The sequence below is a fragment of the Lontra canadensis genome, unplaced genomic scaffold, assembly GCF_010015895.1.
Source record: "Lontra canadensis isolate GAN:19392208 unplaced genomic scaffold, GSC_riverotter_1.0 scaffold111, whole genome shotgun sequence".
Taxonomy (NCBI): domain Eukaryota; kingdom Metazoa; phylum Chordata; class Mammalia; order Carnivora; family Mustelidae; genus Lontra; species Lontra canadensis.
This window is the reverse complement of record NW_022631105.1, coordinates 1,341,738-1,347,737: the sequence shown is the minus strand read 5'-3', so window position 1 is coordinate 1,347,737 and position 6,000 is coordinate 1,341,738. Positions and strand designations below refer to the sequence as shown.

Here is a 6,000-nt window from a genome sequence, read left to right as displayed (position 1 = left end):
GCCCCTGGGGGGGACACGCTCGCACCCGACGACCCCTCTGCACCGACGTGCCCTTGTACAAAGGGGTCGCTGCGGCTCAGGCCGACACTGGGCCTGTAGGTCCTTAAACGTGACCGCCCACGCTAGTCCACGTCAGAGAGGCCTGTCCCGGGCGGCCGCGGCAGGCCGAACACCAGGGGAGGCCGACGGCCGCGAGCCCTGCCTCCTCCGCCCGCCGCCGCCCCGCGGATCCGCGGACGCCGAGCAACACTCGCGGGAGCTCCTCCCCTCCACCCCCACCCCCCCAGTCCAGCCTCCGCGAATCTTCGGGAAGGCGGGCGGGGCGGGGCGCATGCGCGGCGTCAGAGCCGGGCGGAAGTGCTCGTCGCCGCGCCGCCGCCGCGTGACGCACTTCCTGTTTGTTGTCGGAGAAAGGAGAGAAAGGAAAGCGCGAGGAGCCGCCACCGCCACCGCCGCCACCGCCGCCGTGCCGGGCCGAGGGGACCCGGGCCGCCGCCCCGCCGCGCCTCCTGCTCGCCGCCGGCTCCCTGTCCTCGGTGAGGGTCGCCCGCGGGCGGGGGTCGGGCGTCCGGCCGGTGTGGGGGACCGGGGAGGGGAGTTGGGTCGGGGGTCGGGACTTGCGGCCTGCTGTGTGGGGTCGGGGTTTCGGGGCTGGGCGTCTGGCTGGGGTGTCTGTCGGGGGCCGGGGCCGCGGGGTGAGGCCGGGGTCCCGGTGTGGGGCCGGGGGGGCGTCGGGTGAGGGGCGCCGGCGTTGCGGCCGCGGGCGGACGTCGGGGGTCGGGGGTGGACGGCAGGCCCGGGGGTTGGCGGGGCCGGGGCGGGCGTCGGGCCGGCACATGGAGGCCGGGGGAGGACCGGGGTCCCGGGTCCCGGGAGTCGGGGGCGGTCTTCGCCCTTGGCCGGCCCCGCGCCGGCGGTTGGGCCGGGCCCGTGCCGGGCCAGTGCCGGGCGCGGGCGGGCGGGCGAGCGGCGCGGACCCGGGCTCGGCGGCGGCGGGGGCCGTGCGGCAGGAGGGCCTGTTTGCCCTCGAGTCCCGCGTGGACGGGCCCGGAGCCGGTGGGTTCGCGGCGAGAGGAGCGGCCGCGCGGGAGGCGGCGGCGGGGAAGCGGCCCCGGAGACGCGAAGCCGCGTGCCCGGAACTTCGGGGCTTCTCGGAAGTTCGCTGTGGGGCGGAGCGCGCCGCTGTGCCCTGGGTTCTCATCAGCTGCTGCCCAAGTAAGGGTAGGGTCGGCGCGGGCCGCGTCCGCCGCGGGCCGCGTGTGGTCCCCGAAGGTCTGCGAGCGCGTCGTGGCCGTCGCCTGCTCGCGCGAGCCCGGGGGCATGGCCGCGCGGCAAGGTCACCCCGTGAGGGGCCGGCGCTGCGCTCCTCCGCGCCCTGCCCCAGCCGGCGTCCTGGAAGTCGGGGCTCGAGTTGGGGAGGACTCGGGTCCGACGACGAGCAGGGTCCGATGAGAGGCGGGAGAAACCGTGGCACCGAGCTTCTCGCCGGTCGGTTTTCGGGCTCACTGTCGTTTCTAGGAATTACGCGGCTCCGAAGTGTTCGGTGGCTGTGCGGTTCCTTCCCGGCTCCGCCTCGGCTTTACTTACGGTCTCTCTCCGGGAAACGCAGTCGGGACTCCCGCCGCTCCGGGTACTGGCGCGGTGGGTAACACAACGGGAGGGCTTTTTCGGCGCCTTCTCTCCAGTGAGCCGCGGAACGTTCTAGATCCTGCGCGTCGAATTCGGGGGCGAATTGGCTTGGGGGCGGTTTGGGAAGTTGAGTTTTGAGATCGGCCTGAACGGACTCGACCTGTTGCTGTAGGAGATGGTCAGATTGGGAGTTTCAGCGTCCTTTAGGAAAATCGTCAGTGTTTTAAGTTTTGTTTTCTTGGTTTGACATTGGTGGTTTGAGGGTGTTCCTGGCTGCAGGACAGACGTCTCTGGAGGGCCGGGTGGGGAGTTCTGCTGAGTACCGTGCTGCAGACCGGGTCACGGGCAGGGAGGGACGCTGCTCGCAGCTCCGTGGCGGGCGACAGCTTTTCTGTTTTAGCGAACCCACTGCTTTCGTAGGTGTGAGAATTAAGAGTGGAACCAGTTTCCCTTGTGTTAACGCTGTTTTGGACAGTTGTAAACACACAGTTGTTACAGATCCAGTACAGCTCGCACCGTCAGTAGTTTTTCACCAGGAAACTCAAAAACCAGCTTCGCGGTGGGGTGGTGTCTGCATATTTTTAGTTTTAGAGAGGGCACTTTAAAACTCAGTGAGTTCCTTTGTTAAAGATCTTACTTACTTATTTGAGAGCGCAAGCGTGCGCGCCAGAGAGGAAGAACACACAGGTGGAGGGAGAAGCAGAAGCGGACTCCCTGCTCAGACCTGGAACTCCATCCCAGGACCCCAGGTTCATGACCTGAGCACAAGGCAGATGCTTAACCGACTGAGGCCCCCCCCGCCCTCACGCTCAGTGAGTTACTGTAAGTTCAGCTTTTCAGGGTTGCTGTGTAATGCTGACCGCGTCACCTTGGTGATGTTCCCTGTTACCTTCTGCTGGTGGGTCCGCCCATTGAAGGTCAGCTGCTGTGTTAATGGGTAAGGCTCATGACATGCCTTTTCTGAGGTCTGTTGGTAAGGATCAAGTGAATGGAATCGGCCTCTATTTGTAAGGGGATATTTTAACAGAATATGTAAAAACTTTTTTTGTTGAAATCCTGGAAACGAATCTGATTTAGGGTAGGGGGTGGTCTGTGTTAGAAATCTGGGTTGCTTTTTTTTTTTGCCCAGGACACCACCTAGTGGTGAAATGGGCGTAATTGCAGGTTTATTGGGGAATTAGGATGGGGACAGTGGCAAGAATTAACAAATGCTGTCCTTTCTCTTTTGATACATAGGATTTGTGAGAACTTGAAATTCGGGAGGCAGGGAGCCTGCTTCTCCCTCTCTCTGCCTGCCTCTCTGCCTACTTGTGATCTCTGTCGGTCACATAAATACATAAAACCTTTAAAAAAATAAATTAAGGAGGTAGAAGAACAGCAAGGTTGAAGATAAGTATAGTGACAGGAATGATAACGTAGGAGTGGAAGGACAAGCGACTGTAATCTCTACCCCCAACTTGGGGCTTGAACTCATAGCCCCAAGATAATGCGTCACATATTGTACCAACTGAGTCAGCCAGGCGCCCTGGAAAGACCATCTAAAACCTAATTAAAGGAAATGAGTTAATGGGTAACTCAGCTTGGAGAACTTTGATGCTTTTATTATATATCAATTATAGGTTTTTTTCCAAATTTTGTCCTTTAATGGTAGCATGCAGGATCACTGTTCACCCTTTTTGTTTTAATATCCTACCTAAGAAAGAAGTAAGTTTAGAAAATACCTGTTGTTCTTTGTACTGTTTATTTAAGTACTTCACTTTTAAGGTGGGGAAAATTAATTTCTGAAAACAACAACAACAACAACAAAAAACAGGTAGGGGCTCCTGGCTGGCTCTGTTTGCGGCGTGTGACTCTTGGTTTCCGGGTGTAAGTTGAAGCTCTGTGGTGGATGTAGAGAGGACTGAAAATCTTGAAAAAATTATAAAGGCAGTTAAGTTCCTCAGGGTCGCATTGTATGTCAAAGTGGGGAGGAGTGTATTTTTATTTACACCTCTAACATCTTACTTCAAAAGCTATTCCTTATTTGGGCATAGCTGGGTTTTCTCTGAAAACTTTGGTCCTTTCTTAACATTTGTGGGGAGTTTTGACCATCCTAAGTAGGAAACAGTAGGTACCACAAGTGGCTCTGAGGCAGTAGAATTGCGTGCGTTGTGAGTTGGTGGGGTTTCTTTTTTTGTGTGTTTTGTTTATAAAAATACTCCAGTTATTTTAGGATTCTTAAGGTGAGTTGCAAGGATCAATTGTATTTGGAAGGGTGATTTCTTCGGGTGGTATGTGATTTGTACCCTTTAAAATTTTTGTTCTCCTTTTCACCAACACAGGATTCCAGGACCTTCCTGTGTGTTCCTCTGGGGTAGGCCTGGAATCGCCACTTCTGTGCTCCTTGTGTGCCTAAGGCGTCGCCCCAGACCGACAGTGCTGAGAAAACCTTGTTTGGATTGGATCCTTCCTGGTTTGTCTTTGTCCTCATGACCCTTCTGTGATTAATAATGGAATCCAGACTTTCCGAAAGTTGGGGGCAGAAATACCCACTTTGCATTCACAAACCGGGACTGGGTACTTGACGCATTTTCTATTTTATTTTAATGAAAGGAAATTAGTCGTGCCTATAAGTGTCTAATAGTCGATAATTACCGGTTTTGGCAATCATTGGTCTCAGATCTTGAGTTCAGTGGAAGTAGCTTCCTTGTTTGTTTCAGGAATCCTTGAGGCATATTAGGTAACAAATATGTAAGTAGATGGTTTGTGGGAAGGAGTGACGGTTCCCTTCTGTGTGTCTGTCCCCAGCCCCCCCATTATGAGAATTCTCAGGTAATGAAATCATACATAGGTAACTTCTCCAGATTTATTTTAGCTTCTTCTTTCTCTCTCTCTTTTCCTTTGTCCCTCCCCTTTTAAAGATTTAAAGAAAACACAAGCAGGGGAAGCAGCAGAGGGCAAGGGAGAGGCAGACTCCTGGCTGAGCAGGGAGTCCAATGTAGGGCTCGATCCCAGGACCCTGAAGGCAGATGCTTAACTGAGATGCCCAGATGCCCTCAGATGTACTGATTTCTTGTTAAATGTACTGGGTGCTTTCATTTCCATTAACCAAACGGCATTCCACTAAATTAGCTTGATGCCACAGAAGAATTAAACGTTTAAGAAAACAGTTTATTGGGGCACCTGGGTGGCTCTTGGTAGAGCATGTGAATTATTATTATTATTTTTTTGGACTGTGTGACTCTTGATCTTGGGTTGGTGTAAGTTCAAACTCCCATGTTGGGTGTAGAGATTAGTTAAAAATAAAATCTTAAAAATAAAGTTTTCTTTACAGTTATCCCCTTTCTGAATTAATAGAAGTAAAGAGCATATTGATTTGCTGGTTTTTAAGCTAAAGATTGGGAATGTGTTCAGTGGATACGTGACCTTTCGCTGGAATTCTGTTAAGGTGATGTGTGATGAGTGGCAGTCTGGGAGAAGAGGCGTCGTGCAAGGAGGAGGGTTTCTCCTCCCATTCCCGACATTCAGTCTTCACAGATTGGAAAGAACAAAGGAGGTTTTTGTGTTTTTTTCTTTTGCGAGCAGAGGGAGGTTTGTTAGATGTTAGGTAGAGGCATTTGAGAAAGGTCTTGTGGAAAGAGGGTCACTTCTGTCCAGTAACGTCTTATGGGTGGGTGGCCAGCCTTTGGGCTGTAGAGTAAGACCTGAGAGCCTGGAGGTGTCTAAGTCCTGTACTGCACTTGAGGACCTTGGCTCCGGGATGGTCTGTAGACGTCTGAGGATGATGTGCTTGCGGCCGTCCCGCTGGGCCTGTGTTTATTCTTGGGCTTCCCTCGCCTTCAGAAACTGTAAAAGCAAGGCTGCGTAGCTGAAGGGGGCCAACTCAGAGAGCACTTGGCTTTATAGAGCCGACTCGTCCTGCAGCACCTCACGTAGCTCATCAAGTAACACTGATGTATTTATAGTCAAAGCTGATAGAGAAGTTCCAAGGGTGAGAGCACACAGAAGCCAAGCTGTGCCTCCTGAATCCCATAAGGTCCTCTAGGGGAAGGGACTGTTAGGAGAGGGTCTGGTCCCATGTGTTCTCTGAGACCAGCCTTCTCACTGTCTCCTCATCTTTGCCTTACCGGGTAGAGATCATTTCTGTCAACAGCCTGTTTCTGGGGCAGGGTTGGGGGGAGGTGGTATTTGGTGGAGGGGTAGTAAGTTTGTACTAGTTTAGTGGTGCACATGTTTTGTTACATTTAACTTCTTTATTTTGGGCCAGGAGCATTTGTTCTCTTTGTGGCTGGGGCTTTGCTTTTTCTGCAGACTGCTGCTGGCAGTTGGTGAGGAGTATTTGATTCAAGGGTCTGTATTCGAGATTATCCATGTATTTAGAGAAAAATGAGG

The 6,000-nt window shown here is 53.8% G+C and overlaps 1 protein-coding gene across 4 annotated transcripts in view; it reads left to right on the top strand.

The window, feature by feature from the left end:
* Nucleotides 1-442: 442 nt before the first annotated feature.
* The window catches only part of DNAJB6 (DnaJ heat shock protein family (Hsp40) member B6), a 77,108-nt gene continuing 71,550 nt past the window's right edge, over nt 443-6,000 (top strand). For 3 of the 4 annotated variants that reach the window (XM_032840160.1, XM_032840159.1, XM_032840157.1), the window contains exon 1: nt 444-536. The gene's annotated coding sequence lies outside the window, so the exon portion shown is untranslated. Of the gene's footprint in view, nt 537-6,000 lie in introns of all 4 variants that reach the window. The other variant, XM_032840158.1, reaches the window with a different exon arrangement.